Here is a 20,191-nt window from a genome sequence, read left to right on the forward strand (position 1 = left end):
GCAACCCCTCTATGATGCTTTTAGTGAGGTAAAAGGGTCCAGGATATATCTAACTGAATCACAACTAACAACGTTTGAAACATTAACACAAGCCATTGTGAAGGCACCGGTGTTAGGATTACCACAATATGATAAGCCATTTACCTTGTTCTGTAATGAATCTAAGGGACATGCACAAGGAGTCCTTTCACAGGTACACGCATGTAAGCAGAGACCGCTGGCTTACTACTCATTACAGCTAGACAGTATCATAAGAAGAGCCCCGTCCTGCAGAAGGGCGGTGGCAACCGCAGCCTTGCTAAAAGATAAAGTGGCAGACATAGTACTAGACCACCCCTTAATTATACAGATCCCACATGCAGTTACAGGAATACTAAACCAAGCAAGAACAAAGCATCTGTCCACAGTAAGGCTCACTAAGTACGAGGTGTCATGTAACAATTAAAAGGTGCACAGTTTTGAATCCTGCTACACTGTTTCCAGTTGAAGCAGATTCAACAGAGGGGGAGAGATGGGTAGGTACATAACCACCCTTACTGAATCAGAAAGGGAGGAAAGTATCAGTACTAGACAAAATACACACAAAAATGTTCCCTTTTCTGAGTCACATGACTGTGCCGAAAAAAAAGTAGCCATATTGAAAGTCCAGGCACACACTAAATAAAATATTAGGTAGGCTAGGGGAAATGCCAAGGCAGATGTTGCTGCTAAACAGGCAGGACTTAAGCTCAGGGTGCAGGTCTGTCATGTGACACAGGGTGAAAACCCTGTAGAGCCTGTAGCCCTTGAAATACTGCAGAAGTTCCAGGAATAAGTCTCCTCAATAGACAAAAAAGCCTGGGAAAAGGAAGGTGCCGCATGTCAGGCAGGGCTCTGGAGAACAGATAATAAGTATTGTCTACCCAGAAGGGGTTGCATTAGGAGGGATGCTCTGACAATCCATTCCCTGCAGTACCCTACCAAACCTAGGAATGCCCTTAATTCAACTGGCACATGGGCTGGTCCACAATTCTAAAGAAGCTATGACCAATATTGTCTTAGGACATTGGCTAGCACTAGGATTGAATGAAGCTGCTACGCCATATGCAGCAGCCTGTGTGATATGCGTAAAATACAATCCAAGTCAGGCAGTGGAAACAACACAGAAGAACACACCAAAGCCATTGTACCCTTTTCAGAGATTGCAGATTAATTATATACAGCTACCTAAGGTAGGAACATATGAGTATGTCCTGTGTGTATCTATGTTCAAATTGGCCAGATGCCTGGGCAGTGGCTAAGGCAACAGCTAAAAACACTGCCAAGAAACTGATAAGTGAAGTAATTTGCAGGTATGGAATACCTGAAACAATAGAATCAGACCGAGGATCGCACTTTACGGGGGAAGTAATGCAAAATATTATGAAGGATATGGGGATACAGCAAGCCATTCATACCCCCTATAAGACTCAGGCAAGTGGAAAAGTGGAAAGATTGAATGGCACATTAAAGTTAAAATTCAGAAAATGATTGCAGAAACAGGAAAAACCTGGGTAGATTGTCTACCTTTAGCTCTATATTCAGTTAGAACAACACCAGGAAAGAAACATAAGTTGTCCCCTTATGAAATATTGTTTGGGGGGGCTGGCCCAAGACAGGGTGTTATTTTCCTTAGCAATTGCAACATAATCATGCAGATCTGACTGATTATTTAAAACAGCTTACAAAAATAATGACTAATGTGCACTCTCAAGTTTTCTGCACCATTCCAGATCCAAGTAACAATACAGGAACCCATGCCTTGCAACCAGGAGATTGGGTCTACCTAAAAAGGCACGTGAAGAAAACTTTGGAACCCAGATTTGACGGTCCATGCCAAGTGATCTTGACCACTCCAACTTCTGTTAAGTTAGGAGGAAGAGACACTTGGATCCATGCTTCTCACATTAAAAAACTGAAAGTAGTCACTAGTAACAGTACAGATAATGTATATACAGATGTATAGCCAGGATATAAAGTCCAGAAGGTAGACTTAACCAAATGTGCAGGTATGATATGGAATAAATTAATAAGAATGTGTGAAGGTAAAAATAGGGACAGGAAGAAGCAGAAGAAAGATTCCATATCCCTGTTGTAGGTTAAACTTTACATATACAGTGGCTAAGTGGTTAGCACCTCTGCCTCACAGCACTGGGGTCATGAGTTCAATTCCCAACCATGACCTTATCTGTGTGGAGTTTGTATGTTCTCCCTGTGTTTGCGTGGGTTTCCTCCGGGTGCTCCGGTTTCCTCCCACACTCCAAAAACATACTGTAGGTTAATTGGACGCTATCAAATTAACCCTAATCTGTGTGTGTGTGTGTGTGTGTGTGTGTGTGTGTGTGTGTGTATGTTAGGGAATTTAGACTGTAAGCTCCAATGGGGCAGGGACTGATGTGAGTGAGTTCTCTGTACAGCGCTGCGGAATTAGTGGTGCTATATAAATAAATGGTGATGATGATGATATACTGATGGCCATGGGTTTGTAGAAACGGCAGAGAGGAATGAACCCCATTATTTTTGGGCACCAGGGGAAAATGATACTATGATCATGACTAATAGTACTCCCATCATATGCACTGAACCGTTTATCAAATTAAAAGGGTATAACCAAGCATGGATAGAAGCCCTCAAGTGTGTAAATGGCTCCAATAATAATAGAGTACCAAAAATAAGCGCGTGGAAGGGAATAGGGGATTTGATGATGATATGTACCAACAGTACTGAGATACCAGGGGAGTATGTACTCATGGAAACTATACATATTAGACCCCAAGCCAAGAATCAGTATTGATACTCTAATCAAGGTGCCCTCTTTTTGCAGAAATATAGGTACTTGGAAATATGCAACCCAGCACACTTTCAGTATTACATTCCCTCTTGATCCCAAATGCCAAAATTAGAAGAAAAGGGAGTGGTATGATACATTATTGGGGGCAACAGAAACTGAAAGGGGGTACTTAACAGTATAGACATAGAAACACTGAGTAATAAGATGAGTGCAGCAGGAGAAGATATAAACAAGGTAATCACCATGCAGGCACAGTGGATGCCTACAGTTTTCACACCTTTGCAGAAACTAATATTATGCGACAAAGAATATATACAGATATTTAATGCAACGTTTTTCAATTCCTTAGGAATAGATGAAAATATCTCCCTGATGTTTAACTGGACTGAATGCTCAATTAAGACCCTGTATCAAAAAATACAAAAGAGTGACGCTCAAACTTAACTAATGACTATGCAGTTATGGATAGAAACCAATGGAATGGGTGTGAAGTGAACAGAAAACTGGTGCACAGGAGGTTTTCAGACATACAGTATACTGAAGGCCGAGATAATGTGTAAATTCCTCATATTACCTGTCCCACTTTATGCCCAGATTGGTGGAACACAATTATGGACCCCACAGATAAAAAGGGAGTATATAGATTATAAAACAAACACACATAATTTAGGATTGTGTTCAAATACAGACAATGGAATAGTGTGCTCTCAAAACACTCAAGTTTATGAACCTTGTAAGTTAGAACATCCGACTAGTGTCTGTATTTGGAAGCTCCATAACAGGAGACATTATATGTTTATAGAAGTAGCACCACAAATAGTTTGCTTAGTAACCCATGATAAACAAACTACAGAAATGTATAATTTGACTAATCCATTCGTGGGTTGCATCCAAAATGTTACTCATATAATATGGAGAAATGAGACTTATATATTATACAAGGATAGAAAAGACAATATATATCAGCAATTTATCTCAATTAAACTACCCTCCCTATAATTTGACTATTAATCTTCAGGGGATAATCAATGCTATAAACAACACCCAGCGCCTGGCAGAGCATTTGGCACAGGTAAACTATTCAGTTAATCATGCACAAATGCAGACGATATTAGAAGCACAGGAAATAAAATTTGTAGCTCATCAATTAAAAGATAACCTGCAACACCATTGGTGGGATGTGTTCACAGGTAATTCCCCCACTGCTACAGGTATTTTTAAGGTAATGCTCCATCCAATACTGGTAATAATAGTGGTTTTGATCCTGTTGATTGTGTGGAATTGTTATTTGTCCTGTAAGTTTAGAAAAATGGTTAATCAGGCCATCACTCCAGTACCAACTTACTTTAATCAAACTCAAAAAGTATGTACCTCATGATACAAAATGGCAGCCTCAGAAAGGTATCTGAGAAGGAAAGCATCCTTTCAAGCAAAAATGATGTGTATACTGCAGTGAAATACTGCTAGGGAAATAATAAATGATGCAAGGATACCTTCTCTTGTGAATGATTGATTCTCTATCCACATGGAGGCTTCAGGTCAAAATCTGGGTAAAAGTAGCTGGAGGAATAAAAAGGCCTCCCTGTATCATGACATGAAAGGAAGTGTCAGTAAACACATGTATATTTGTTTAGTGGAATAAAAAGAGGGGGTTGTGAGAGTATAAAACAATGAATAGTTATTAAAGGTGCAAATATATGTGTGAAATACCTTAAAAACTATAACTACAGATATGAGAACTATGCCCTTGCCATAAGAGTGACGAAAAAACAAGTGTTTCCCATGGAACAAAGACAATAACAGGATACAAAACTAAAAACAACAACCTGGAAGGACATTACGCAGTACATGACAAAGAATATTGCCTTATATGTATTTATTGCTGCAAAGAAATATTTGCTGAGTTAAAGAGATTTCCTTATATGTACTTACTGTTGCAAAGAAAGATTTGCCCTTATATGTACTTGTTGTTAACCAGTTTAGGTATAAATAAAGGAGCAGTCTGAGAACAATCTCAGAGCTGATTCTGAAACTACATCTACTTGGATGTGTTTCATTTCCTCCTCTCCAGTCGACAGAGGTATGCTAAAAGGAAATCAGGTTATCAGAGATCGATAATAGGGGCACCAAGCATTGGTACCCCGACACAGACACATCAAGCACACATATATAGCTATACACATTTACTCCTCTATATATTTTAAAAAGAGAGACGTTACTAATCTGTACTGGGTTTTATTCAGCCAGGGTAAGATAATTCCAGATTGGATTAAATATTCTGACCCTATTAACCACTCAGAGATAGATAGACACACAGACAGACAGACAGACAGATAGATAGATTGATAGATAGATAGATAGATAGATAGATAGATAGATAGATAGATAGATAGATAGATAGATAGATAGATAGATAGATAGATATTGTTTACATCGGTGGTATGGCCTTACCCAGAAACATTGCTGCCTCCAATGAGCACAAATAAATGATTTATCAAAGTTTTCTAATAGCAAAGTGATGTTAAAATACTGTTTAGATCTAGAGTAATATACAAAAATATGTTTGTTTTTTTCTTAAATATATTGACTACATTTCTGTTTAACAAAATAATAAGTTGGGCTATCTTGTAAAGTTACTGCTCTATATCAGATTTTTTTTACCATGAATAAAATAACACTGCATCTGTTTAGCTGATATCTGCTAAGGTGAGCAATTTAACAGATTGAAATACAGTGAAAACATATATAATTGTCTATTGCTATGTAAATTCCTAAATTAGTGTTTAAACTTTTTTTGAAAACATTTGGTTAAAAGCACAGATAATTTCCAGGTCATAGCTTAAATAAATATTGGGCTTCTAATGTTTCTTGCATAAATATTTGGCCCACTGCCAAGGTTCTTCTGATGACATGAATCATGAAGTTGAAAGGCAAATAACATCATTAATGGTATCACTGATGACTTCAACAAAAAATGTAAAATATTATCAATGATATGTCACGATCTCTCCTAACAGTGGCCAACTCTCCAGTTACATTGTGTCAGGCTCTGCTGAGGAACATGAGGGTGCTACCATTCCTATTTACAACCAACTATGACACTGAAAATTGCAGGAGCTCTTTGTAGCAACCATTACATGATGATGGCTAGTGAAACAAGTGGGACTCACATAAAGTGGTAATCATGCTGTCACGGGCACTAGGAGTCTTTGCCCAGGATATCACCAGATGATGGACTTACCAGAGAAATAGAGATGGTACTATGGTTCTCTGGTAGCAGGGTGATAACGGAACAGGAGAAACAGCAGATGGTGAGAGAATGCTCGAGGAAAGTCTATGACTAGCAGCAACTGGTAATGAGTAGATGAATGTACATGAGGAACCAGATGGACAAGGGAACGTGAGGAAAGTCAGTGGTCTGCGTATATTCCTCCTCACTGTAACTGCTATAGTGAGGAGGAATGTCCAGGAGTAGCAAGGAGGTAGTGAGAGTCAGCGGTCTGTGTATAGCAAGTTGTACCGCTGTCTATAGTGAAGGAATGGAATCCAGGTGAAGGTAGGTAACGGGGAAGTCAGTGGTCTGCGTATAGCAAGTTGTACCACTGCTATGTGAGAGGATACTTGAAACTGGTGTCACAGGGAACAGGAGTCAGTGGTCTGCTTCAGCAAGTTGTACCACTGCTATATATATGTGAGGAGGGGCATGAGGAGATGAATGTAAAGCAGAACTTGATCCCACGATGATATCCACAATACAATGATAACTGACAAGCACTGCTTGAGGTATACAAAGTCACAATAACTATCCGGGCAATAGGAAACAAAGTCAATAGTAACAATAGCTTCAGTGGATAGGAGGCTCCGGAGGAGAACACAACTCAGTCCAGATGGATATGCAATACAAAAGCAAAGTCAATGAAAAGTATGCATAGCGCGGTTCAGGAGAGCAGGCTGTCAGAGAGACGTGCAGGGATACCTGAACGGCTGAAGGCCGGCAGGAGGAGAGACCACTGGAGGGTGGAAGCGGTAAACAGGTTGGTGCAGCGCACAGCAGGTAATCCAGATCCACGAAGCAATACTCAGGAAGCAGTAGTAAGTGGAACTGGAAACATGAAGAACACGGGAGAGTTGAGGCTGTCTGGTATCCAATAGTAGAGGTGGAGGTAGCGGAGAGCTGACACGATAAACCCAGAAGAGTTGGGACGATCAGGAACTCTGTAGAAGTAACGGAGGCAGCGGATAGGAATCAGCTGAGTGCAGGTACGATGAACACAGGAGAGTTGAAGTGAACTGGAACTCTGTAGAAGTAACGGAGGCAGCGGATAGGAATCAGCTGAGTGCAGGTATGATGAACACAGGAGAGTTGAAGTGAGCAGGAACTCTATAGAAGTAACGGTGGCAGCGGATAGGAATCAGCTGCGTGCAGACACGAGGAACACAGGAACACCTTCAGAGGCTCATGGGGAATGAGACTCCAAGATCAGGCAACCAGGTAATGATCACAGGTGGTTTAAATAGGGAGGGTTGCCTGATCATCCAATCAATTAAAAGCAACAGGTACTGAAGGTTTGAAAGGGCTGCACATGCGCAGACCCTTAGGATGGCGGACGGCCATGGTTCCTGGATACACGGGAAATGGCACTCACAGTCCGGTGAGTGACACATGCCATCTTACTAGACTTCCTGTGTAACAGACGCAAGGTCCATAGAACCCTTATTTACTTAGCTTTCCCTGTGCTAGCATGGTTTTGGGGCAACTGCCAATCACTGTTCTTGGGCTATTCAACTCTGGGCTGATTGCTTTATTAGGTGGGAGAAAACAAAAATGGGTGACTCCTCTGTATTTTTAAGAATTGTTTTTTTTTTAAAACAAAAATGTGCTGATTTATTTTTAACATTTGTATATTTAGGATCTTTGTATTTACTTCTAAGTCTTTTACTTATTTTTAACTTTTTTAGGCTGTTATATTTTATTTTTCTTCATAAACATAATCAGATCTCATCTTATGACTTAGCAAAATGCAATTTTCATCTTCAAATTGCAGATTCATCTTGGAGAAAAAGTGAAAAGCGTAATCTAATTAAAAGGGTGGTTCTGAAGTGTCAGGCGGTTGGATTCACAAACCTAGATGCACTTTCTAGTTTTTCGGAGGCACCTCCTAAACCAAAAATATGCATGAAACTTGAAATGCATTGGGTGGACTATCTATGTGAACCAGTTCAAAGCCAAAGTGCTTTGTTAATGGGGACTGTAGCTGTATCTCTGTAGAAATAACTTATTGTAGAAATTTATTTCAATTAGTGGCACAGGCACCAATTTATATCATTGCAAACGTACTGATTTTTGATACTGTATCCTATTTCTGTATTATAAATGTACTGATTTCTGAGGCAATAGGGATATGTGTGGAGGAAATGTGTTTTCTTCACTGTCTGAAGGCAGGTAATCTCATGTCAATTAGACCTTTTCATCTCAGTGACCAACATATCCTTTAGTGACCAACATATCCTTTAGCCTGAAATCATGTCTTGTTAAATAGACGGAAAACCTCTGAACAATGTGGACATTAAGTTTTAGGAAATCACAGATTGATATGAATTTTGTAAGTTAAATTTCATTAAATGCAAGATTAGAGAATATATTATATCCTGATAATAAACATTCAATGTAATATCTCAGACATTGTGGTACCAGCTTGGAAGGGGGCTGGGTTACCCCCTGCCAACATGTGTGTCAGAATCTGTATAAAAAAAGCCCTGTTTGGCCATGTTATGGTATTATTCCATCTGTACTTCTGGATGATCACTAGCACTTCAAGCTAGTATGAAAACATCATTCTCAAGATTTTTGAGTAATAAAACATCACTGTTTGAAGATTCTGTCCAAGATTATTATCTGCTGTATCCTGTGACCGACAGATATGCGTTTACAATCTAATCCGTTCTCCAGCTGTCCAATGTTGAAGCCAGCGTGTCTGTATCAATGCTCTGCCCGCTACCCAGCAGTCCTGATCCATAGTAAGTGATCAGGAGGTACCAGCCAGCTGACAGAAAAGAGGCATTGCAGCAGCTATACCAGCTACGCTACAAGTAAGCGGTTCCATGCACTGCAAAGAAGCCCAATGGTGGCAGCTGACTTCTCCTACAACTGTTGCGCAGCTGGCATTCGCAATCGGTGAGTATCTGGTGGCAAGGTGATGCCAGTAGGAGTGGTCAGTAACAGTCAGTTACTGACGGTGAGAAGGAAACCCAGATAAACTGTGCATGAAGGACATCCCTTCTTTCCGGGTGGCGAACTAAGCAAAGCTGGTCACAGGGGCCATAGTCAGGGCCTGATTAAGGGTTCAGGTTACTCTAGGCAAATATGCTCGTAGCGCCCCCTCACCTTCTACCACAATCTAATATGCAGTGGTTAAAAACAAAATAATCCTTAATTTAAAATCCTACTGCCTTCACCCCCCGCCCCCCCACACACACACCCTAATCAATGAATCAATATTTATGCTCCTTTGTTTTTGAAACTTAGCTCCACTTTGCTTTTTACAAGGGTCACAACAATCTTTGGAGCTATTTCATTAAAGTCAGAATAGTACAGCAGAACGGAGGGCATCAACGTGTGCTACTGAGGGTGAACATGTGAAGGTGGAGGGTTCAGCAACATCAGCACCTGTTACCATCCTGTCTCTCTTACTCGCTTATACTCAAGCGCTCGCCCAAGGTTGACTTGTCTTCAGCCTTTACCATAGGAACCTTACTACATTTTTCTTTCATGTTTTCTGTTTACTTTGGAGAATAACTATTCTTTTATATTTTAAAATGAATTTTAGTTTATACCTTTCCCTGTCACAATTTTTATCCCACCTCACATTTTACACCCTGTAAGAGCCATCACCATAGGCTGCAGCTTAGTGACCCTATTAGATAATCAGGTCCTGGTTATGGTATTACAAAATCACAAGTTAGACCATGGGGTAAATGTATGAAGCTCCGGGTTCTTAAACACCCGTGAGTTCGGCGTCTTCGGCGTTTAAATTTAAAGCGGCGCTGCCTTTTAAAAGGAAACTTCCCTTTACAAGGCAGCGCCGCTTTAAATTTAAGATGCCGAACTCGCGGGTGTTGAAGAACCCGGAGCTTCATACATTTACCCCCATATGTTTTTATCTTTTTATCCAGCACCTTACTGTAAGAAGGACAGAAGAACTCAAGCTGGTTGAGCAGTAAACACAATGATAAACTGAGGTTAATAAAACTATGTTTATTTACTTTGTAAAAAGACACCTTAAAGATTAAACAAATATATGTATTATTACATCCAAGGACAATAAAAGAATTGTGTCTAAATAACTTTTCCTACCAAAGACCATACAAAGGACAGCAGGGCCGGATTAAGGGGGGGGCACAGGGGGCATGTGCCCCGGGCCCCCCTCTCTCAGGGGGCCCCCCGGACCAGCTGTGGCTCTTTTTGCTGCCCCCAAATGTCAGTCTACAGGGGGCAGCACAGGGTTCCGTTTTTAAGTTCTCTGTCGGCACTATAAGCACAGGTAAGCTTTTGCTTTTTTTTTTTTTGAGTGTTCTGGGCTTCCTTAGCTGCGTGTAGATGACAGTGTGAGGAGGAGCAGAGAAGAGCTGCCCTGCCTGTCTGTGGGGGATAAGGTAAGTTAAGATCTGCTGTGTGTGTGACTTTGTGTGTGTGAGAGACTTTCTGTGTGTGTGACTTTCTGTGTGTGTGTGTTTGTGTGACTGTGTGTGTGTGAGACTTTGTGTGTGACTGTGTGTGTGTGAGACTTTCTGTGTGTGTGTTTGTGTGACTGTGTGTGTGTGAGACTTACTGTGTGTGTGTGACTGTGTGTGTTTCAGCCAGAGGAAGAGGTGATTATGAAAATGAAGGGGATAATTGTGGACAAGGAGGGGGTGATTTATGGACAAGGAGAGGGGGTGATTTATGGACAAGGAGAGGGGGTGATTTATGGACAAGAAGAGGGGGTGATTTATGGACAAGGAGAGGGTGATTTATGGACAAGGAGAGGGGGTGATTTATGGACAAGGAGGGGGTGATTTATGGACAAGGAGAGGGGGTGATTTATGGACAAGGAGAGGGGGTGATTTATGGACAAGAAGAGGGGGTGATTTATGGACAAGAAGAGGGGGTGATTTATGGACAAGGAGAGGGGGTGATTTATGGACAAGGAGAGGGGGTGATTTATGGACAAGGAGAGGGGGTGATTTATGGACAAGGAGGGGGTGATTTATGGACAAGGAGAGGGGGTGATTTATGGACAAGGAGAGGGGATGATTTATGGACAAGGAGAGGGGGTGATTTATGGACAAGGAGAGGGGGTGTTTTATGGACAAGGAGAGGGGGTGTTTTATGGACAAGGATGGGGTGATTTATGGACAAGGAGAGGGTGTTTTATGGAGAAGGATGGGGTGATTTATGGACAAGGATGGGGTGATTTATGGACAAGGAGAGGGGATGATTTATGGACAAGGAGAGGGGGTGATTTATGGACAAGGAGAGGGGGTGATTTATGGACAAGGAGGATGTGATTATACAAATATAGGGGGTTGCAGAGTGACAACCCAGGAAGGGAAACCAACGCTGATGAGAAGGGGGTTGAAGATGCTAAGTAGGTGGGGAATGAGGAGTGAGAGGGAAGATAGAGGATTAAGATGAAGAAGAGGATTGAGGAGTGGGAAGTTGGGGATATAAATGGAGAACAGAGAAGTACGATGTGCTCAGACCTAGATTGTCTATTTATTGTGGACCCTCTCTCCATGCCCCAGGGAAGTAGCATTTCTAAAAGTGGGCATTATGGGAAAAATGACAAAATTATGGCCACTCATTCTGTTAGCTCTCCTAAAGTGGACATACACTTACTTTATATGGAAACGTATAATGTACAAAATGTAATATGCCTCCATGCTAGCTCTGTTGCCTTGCAACAAATCAGGCCTGCTAGTGCTTAGCTGGACTAGGCTGTTAGGGATAACCAATATATACTTACATATAGTAAGGTTATTTTGTTAATTATTTGTGGAGTGATTGTGAGGTATTTAATGTGTGCTTGAGTTTGGGGAGAATGAGTGCTATTTATTAAATGTGAATATGAATTATAAAATGTTGGCAATGGTTTTGAAAAATAGGTTTATTTATTACATGTAAATGCTATTCATTTATACCAGGCTGTTTGGTGGGGAGGGAAATAAGTTTATTAAATGTGTACGCTTTTAATTTAATGTCGGGGCTGCTTGGGGAAAATAGTTCTATTTTTAAAAGTGAATAGTATTAATTTAATTTAATTCCAAATTTGGGGCTGGTTGCAGGGAGGGAGGCCTAATTATTAATGGGGGTGCTATTGATTTATTAACAGGACTCTTTCGGGACTCCTAAACTTTATGTACCTGTTTTTGTTTCAAAATAGGGCCCAGACATCCCAGAATCTACACAAGCAGCAACTGAGCTTAAGACACCAGCAGCCACAGGTGGTTAAAGTGACAAAACAGCAGGTAGGAGAGACCAGGACCATCTTCCAACTGTTCTCAATATGGTGGGACTGTCCAGAATTTGGGTGACTGTCTCACTTAGTCAGGATTTGGTCTGACTACAAGGACAGTTGGGAGGTATGTCCTACTTCACACTGTTATGCTTGTGAAGGCAGAGTTGTGTGCATCTAACAGTAGTGCACATAGCATTGCCTGTTTATTTGTTTAAAATGAATATCATATTCGACAATATGGGGCCCCCCTGTCTTAAGTGCCCTGGGCCCCCCAGAACCTTAATCCAGCTCTGAAGGACAGGGGATCTTTAATTGTGAATGGAAGATGGTTTCACCATCACCACAGAAAGGAGCTCTTTACTGTGAGGGTAGCTACAACATGAAGTGATGCCAAAGTCATGAACATAATTTAAATATGGATTGCGCACTTTTTTTTTTTTTTTTAAATAAAAAATGGTACCTGTAGTAGAGGGCTGTATGAGGGTGATTGATGGACAAAAGACCAGAATGAAGTCTATGTATATAGAGAGAGGGCACTACAGTCCACTAATCTATTTATACAAAAAAAATTCATTGAATGATCAACATTAGTATTCTCATTACTTGGCAAAATACATCTTTATTCCAGAGATCAAATTTTAGCGAGATATTAAAAACAAAGAATAGTGTGGGTATAGACAAGAAAATAGTGAATTAAAAACTGAATCGGACCCTTCAGTGCACATCAAATTACATTAAGTGGCATTTTAGATATCACTTTATTGGGATTTAAATGCACCTTATTACTTTGAATTTAAGACAAATCATATATAAATTTTTCAGATTACGTACTTAAGCCATGACATTTTAAATCACATTAACATTTTCTAGTTATGCTTAAACTACAGAATAAAGAGATAAAATGTAAAAAAAATCTTCATTTGCAGACAGTAAGACATAACGTTTTCCAAATTGCAAAGAAATGTCTAAATTGCAGATTCTCAGAGTTCTTGCCAAAATTAGAACCTATATATGTTCCAACAGGCATTTATTTATGCTACCACTAATACTTTCATTAACACATGTTTTAGCAGCTTCCCACTTTCCTTGTAAATCCACATTTATTTTTTATGTGTTGTCACAAATCATACACAGCTTTCATTATCTGCATAAATTACTTATTAGGGAAGATAGCCATTATATAACAAACTAATTGCTTACTTTTAGCAGCATACGGTATGGGGCAAAACTTTCTGAAGTTGGCATGTGATAAAAAGGTAATTGTTTATTCAATTTTAAAGACGTTATAGCATACTTGCCTTCTCTCCTGGAATTCCCAGGAGGCCCCCGAATTTCGGGGAGTCCTCCCGGACTCCCTGAAGAGTAGGCAAATCTCCCGGATAAGCCAAAATTCACGGCATTGAATGGCGGGGCTTAATCGCGTCATTAAGCCTTGCCCCCGCTATTCAATGCCCTGAATTTCGGCATTTTGTAGTGGGGATGGGGCAATGGTGAAGTGACGATCTCACCACGCCGTCCCCTCCTGTCCCCTTGTCAAATGACTTCTCCCCCAAGAAGTTTTGAAAGTTGGCATGCATGCGTCATAGCATTAAATGTGAGGCCTAATTAATTATTTTAATTGTCTTAATCTATTTCTGCAGTATGTTGAGAGCATGATTAAGAGGGGACTCATGAATCTGCATGTCAAGATAGCAGCATTCATGAGGAGTGTCACGAACAGTACTCACCTGAGTCTGCGTGATGCATATGTGACACAGGGTTAACCAAACAACAACCACCTGGTCTGTCTAAAATGATTAAATCCTTCCCTATCTATGCCACAAACTAGCTTTGCGATACTAATTACCACCACCAAGGTTTTTTCGGACAAGAGCTGACACTCTTATTTAGGAAGCCTTCGGTTCTCCCTAGCATTAATCTAACACAATTTACTTTAATCAGAGTTCACATAAACCACAAGGTTTGCGCAGTTTCCATTAGGTAGCGTCTGGACCAAACTGTTGCGTGAATTCGTAAGAACGCAGAGACTAGAACTTATTAAGTGTAATTTAATATGGAAAATACATCCACAATGCTTAAGATAAAAAGATAATAAAAGACAGACAAATATAGGGCAATTGTTTCTTATAAAATAAATGGAATGAAAGTACAGAGCATTACTTACAAATAATAATCCGTATGCCTGGGGCAGGCAGGAAAGATGGACAGTCCTTCAATTGATTGATTCCCCAAGAAGCTGACACTTTGTCCCTCCAGACACAGGTTTTTAAGCAAACTCAAATGGGACGGCATTCACAGGGGCAGCGTGAATGCTAATGTGGGGGGCAGAAATGTCCCCTGGGTGTTACCTCAGGTTTGGTAAAACTATTCCTAAATTTTGACCTGTTGGTAAATCTTCACAGATATATCTCAGAGAAATAACACCCCCCTCAATAAACCGGTCATATTCTCCCGCACGTTTAAATACCAAACATAATGGAATTACAACAATATCCAATCTCATCCTGAAATACATGTGCCTATGGCTGTTTCCTGTGTAGTTGGTATCTATCTTTCAAGACCCTTGTGTGGTTTTGGCCCCTCAGTACAGAGGGCATCCAGATTTCCCAAAATATGAAGAATGAATTAATTTCCTTTCAAGTTCACATTTCTATATACCTGTATAGGCTTTCACATGCTGCCTACCAGGATCTCCAGCTGTGATTAGCACCACAATGTCTATTCAAGTTTCTAAAGCGAACATCCTGGAAGCTGCTAAAAGTGGCAGGCTTATCTCCTCACACTGGGATGTAAAAAGCCATCAAACACAATTACATCAGACTCTGCGTCTTTAACTGTTACACCAACTTATCAATGGATTCATTTGATACAACCTATTTACACTGTAGTTATGAATTATCCCTTAGAAATAACTGCAAACTCTCTATGTTCACGACAAGGAGGTTTGAGGAGGAACATGGTGTCCCGTGCTGAATGCAAACTCGGAGCACTTGTGTACCTAATATTGTTCCCATGTGCAAAAACAAGGTTTCATTGTGCAGGACAAGATATATATATACATACATATATATATATATATATATATATATATATATATATATATATATATATATATATATATATACACATACAAGTTAACCCGTGCATGATACTCATGCATTCTAGTCAAATCAAGCTACTTAAGGTGTTAAAAAGGTTCTTGTCATGCATTTGGGCCATAGCCCAGGCCTCCTCAGGGGAAGAACGTTACTTCCCGATGTAAGCGCCCTTTTTTAACGTGGTTTTGTCCACATGTCACCACCTCATCATTCTTCTCCATCACCTCATCCTTTATTTTCATCGCCACATCTATCCAGATGTCTATCCAGACACAGGGATCTCTCTCAGCGGTCCTGAGTATTACACTCCTCTCACTCTGTCACCCCCAGCAACCACCAACCACTCCCCACTGTCACCCCCCCGGCAACCACCAACCACTCCCAACTGTCACTTCTCCTTCAAGAAATATATATATATTTTTTTAAAATCTTTATAAACACTTTTAACAATCAACAAATTAAATTAACAAATTAAAAACATCTTAGTATACCAAATTTCAGCCCTTTCTGAATTTTTTTTTCCACACACACTAAGAATTTAGTAGGTCAGTGTATAACGCCGCCCAGCAGGTGGCGCTGCAGCTTGGTTTTATTTTTTACACACACACACACACACACACACACACACACACACAGACAGACTAACACACGCTACTAAGCATTTATATTATATATATATATATATATATATATATATATATATATAGCTGAGGGGAGCTGTGCAGGTTAGAACGCTGAAGGGGGCATTTGGTAACGCTAAGGGGGCATGTGACAACACTAAGGGGGCATGTGAAAACACTTTGGGGGCATGTGAATTTGCTAAGGAATCATGTGATAACGCTGAGGGGAGCAGAAGAAGGGTCTGATGAAATTGCTGAGGGGGGTGGCTGAAGGGGGCAGCTGAAATGCCTAAAGGGGATAGATGAAATGGCTGAAAGGGGTAGATGAAATGGCTAAGGGGGATATTTTAAAGATAAAGAGCAGCTTTGAGAGGGCATGATTTTATTATTGTGTGGCGATTATGAGGATACTCTCTGTGGTCTCTAGGGTCACTAGAATGGTAAATAATAGTCAGGTGGGGCTGGTAAAGGTTTGTATTTGATTATAGCTCTTTGAAAACAATTTTCATATATTTTATTGCCTATATATGCCTGTGCTATGGGGTAGTTTTATCTGGCCATAATTGACTATTATGTTTGGACTAAAGAGCGTATTTATTTATGGTTTGTAAACATTTTTCATTATAATACAATTGCTGCATACTTTCAAAACAGGATCCCAACTTTCCACAAGTTAGCTAGACAAGAGCAAAGCTGCAAGAACAGGCAATAGAGAAGAGCAAGGACTGGTAAGATAGATTGCACAATGTGTATAAATTTGAATGCTGGAGAATATATATATATATATATATATATATATATATATATATATATATATATATGTGTGTGTGTGTGTGTATATGTGTGTGTGTGTACCTGTTAACATCAATTCACTCAGAGCTGAAGGTCCAGCTGGACTGCATTCTTCAAGTTACTGAGGGATTGGCATATGCCTGATAGCCATCTTGAATTGACTGGTCCCCGCATCTGTATCCGGTGAGCCTGAGGTAGCAGAGAGCTCAACACTTGCCTCTGCAACTGGAGTACCCAGTGCTTGGGCAACTGGGAGACAGTTGCAAACAAAAACATCTAACGTCTTCCCTGGATGGAAAAGCCATACAAATAACAGAAAGAAATTTTGGGGTATATTTACTAAACGGCGGGTTTGAAAAAGTGGGGATGTTGCCTATAGCAACCAATAGGATTCTAGCTTTCATTAATTTAGTACTTTCTACAAAATGACAGCTAGAATCTGATTGGTTGCTATAGGCAACATCCCCACTTTTTCAAACCCGCAGCTTAGTAAATCTAGCCCTTAGTCTTTACAAAAGTACGTGAAAATTGATTACTCACATTCTGCTGGACTTTTTACATTAAGATTCTACAATAGGGAATATATGAAAGGTTATATGTGATATAACCTTTCATATATGATAGGTTGTTCATAGTATAGATGAGCAATCCATTTGGTTGAGTACAAAAGTATATGCTGCATAGCAGAAAGACGTGTCCTTCTTGCTCTCCGCCGGCACCCAGCTTGGAAAACTTCTGGGCCCTGCATTTCAGCTCGGAAATGCCTGACTCCTCTACCAGATGCTGATCGCTGGAGAACCCTAACTCCCTCGATGCATCCCCCTGCTGCCATCTCTACTCTCTGCCGTGACTTCGGCCTCACTCTCCGGCCTCTCCTGACTCCTGGCGTGGGCTTACCTAATGCTGTCCACTTGCCTGCACCGCCTGCCGCCTTCTAGCACCCACTGAATCCCGCTCCGTCTCAGCTATACTCACCGGGGATGATGCCTGCAGTCTTCCTGACCTCCTGACGCCGCTTCCAGCCTCCGCTCCATCTCTGCTCTACTCACCGGGTGATGACGCCCGCAGCCTTCCCGACCTCCGTGACGCTGCTTCCTGCCTCCACGTCACCGACCTGTGCCGCGGCTCTCCTTCAAGTCCTCTGGCTGCCGATCTTCTGCTGGTCTCCCCCTGCTCTGTTCCTTTGGCCTCTCCGTTCCGGTCCCGACGCTGCTGTTCGCCTCCAGTCCCACGGATCCCATCCAGGTCAGTCTCCAGACCTCCAGCTGCTACGTCCTGGACTTTGCTCCTCCGATTCCTGAGGCGCCCTCGCTGCTCCTGCTGTTGGTGAGCTTGTTGTCTCCTCCACATGCTGCCACCTCACCACTGACTGCAACTCCGGTCTGCTCCCTCCAGCCCCGGCCTGCTGCGGTTCACTCCTCACTTGTACCCTTTTCCTGCCTGCAGCCTCTCCCTGGCTGTGCCCCTGTGCCTGGAGGCATCCACGTCCTCGTGCCTCATCAATACCAGCCTCCATCTTTGTTGGCCTTAGAGCCCCAGTCTCTGCCTCCTGCCTCCGTAGGCTGCCCCACGTGCCCCTGCTCTCCCCCATCTACAGCCCTTACTGAGGCCTACTGACCTCACCCAATGTCTTGACCCGCCTCCGGGTCCAGCTGAACCCGTTCTGGACCGTTCGAACCGCCTGCTTTACCCTCCGGGTCCACCTGAACTCCGGTCCATTTGCCTTGACCCTCCGAACTCTGATCCCCCTAATCGCTGGACCCCTGGATCTCTCCTGCTCCCTGGACCTTTCCTGCTCCTGGTTCTGGTCCCCACGAACTACTCCTGCTCCTGTGATTACCTGGAACTCCTGGTCCCGTGTCCTGTGTCTCTCCTGGTACGGAGGACTCCCCATTTTTTTTCTTGTGTTTTATTTCACCCCACCACCAATCCATTTACTTAACTTAATTTTATCTATTTATTTAATTACTCCACCTTTATTTTACTATTTACTGTACATTGTTCTGTGTTGCCACTCCTCTTCTCCATCTACATTGTTTACATTGTCTACACTGGTTACACTGCTTTGCCACCGCCCTTCTGTTTCACTCCTTCTGGTTCTGTGCAACTCACCTCCCGTCTTTCCACGCTCCGTTAGTCCACATTTAACTTTACTCGAGTACTCTCCTCCTGCCTCCATTGCCTCTTCACTCTCACTCCTGCCCCACACCTCTCCCTATGCCGCCCCGCTCCTTTCCCATTCCCATCCTCTCCCCGAGTCACTCTTACCGGTCCTTCTCTCATGGTCCCATCTCTTACCCGTGCTCCAATAACCTCTCCCCCACTCCCCCCCACTGGTCCAACTCTCACCCCCCCCCTCACTCCATCAACCCCGACAACCTTATCCGCATCTCCCCTCATCCTTCCCTCCCCTTCTCATGTGCCCTCTGGAACTCTAGGTCCATTCCTAACAAACTGACCTCCATCCATGACCTCTTCATCTCTAACTCTCTCAACCTTCTTGCCATCACTGAAACCTGGCTCACTCCCTCTGACACCACCTCACCTGCTGCCCTCTCCTATGGGGGCCTCTCTTTTACCCACTCCACCAGGCCGGACGAGCGTTCAGGAGGTGGAGTGGGCCTCCTCCTATCCCCCTGCTGCACTTATCGGGTCATTCCCTTTCTTTCTCCTCCTTTGAAGTTCACTCCATCCGCCTCTTCTCTCCTATCCACCTCCATGTCTCCGTCATCTATCGTCCCCCTGGCCCTACCTCCCTTTTCCTGGATAACTTCGCTGCCTGGCTCCACCACTACCTTTCCTCTGACCTTCCTTCCATCATACTCTGCGAATTCAACATGCCTATTGATAACTGCTCTGACCCTGCCACCATGAAACTTCTTACCCTCAACCGTGGCACTCCAAACTCACTCGCTTCCTCCAAAAGTGCTCCCGCACTGCCAAACGCCTCTGGAGGAAATCTCTCTCCCTCGCTGACTTCCTTCACTTCAAATTCATCCTCTCCTCTTTCTGCTCTGCCCTCTCCCTTGCTAAATAAACCTTCTTTAAATCCCTCATCTCTTCTCAGTCCTCTAATCCCCGCCGCCTCTTCGCAACCTTCAACTCCCTCCTTTCTCCCCCCCTCCTCCAGTCCCACTTTCCCTCTCCGCTGCTGACTTCGCTACTTTTTTCTCTTCCAAAATCGAGGCCATCAGACTTAACATCTCTTCTTCCTCCCCCTCTCCCCCTGCCCTTATTGCTCCACCCCCATCCAACATGCAACTCTGGTGCTCCTTCCACCCCACATCTGGCGATGAAGTTCGCTCCCTTATACTTTCCTCTCCACCCTCCACCTGTCCGCTTGATCCCATCCCCTCTAACCTCCTTCGCTCTCTC

General features: G+C 42.3%; 1 protein-coding gene across 3 annotated transcripts in view; it reads right to left on the reverse strand.

Moving 5' to 3' along the window:
- Positions 1-20,191, reverse strand: part of SHISA7 (shisa family member 7) — a 462,208-nt gene that overhangs the window by 287,470 nt on the left and 154,547 nt on the right. Inside the window, exon 1 of one of the 3 annotated variants that reach the window (XM_075191557.1) lies at positions 1,805-1,844. The exons of the other annotated variants lie outside the window; for them this stretch is intronic. The gene's annotated coding sequence lies outside the window, so the exon portion shown is untranslated. Of the gene's footprint in view, positions 1-1,804; positions 1,845-20,191 lie in introns of those variants that run through there. 3 annotated transcript variants of the gene reach the window in all.

Source organism: Mixophyes fleayi, chromosome 11 (genome assembly GCF_038048845.1).
Source record: "Mixophyes fleayi isolate aMixFle1 chromosome 11, aMixFle1.hap1, whole genome shotgun sequence".
Classification (NCBI taxonomy): domain Eukaryota; kingdom Metazoa; phylum Chordata; class Amphibia; order Anura; family Limnodynastidae; genus Mixophyes; species Mixophyes fleayi.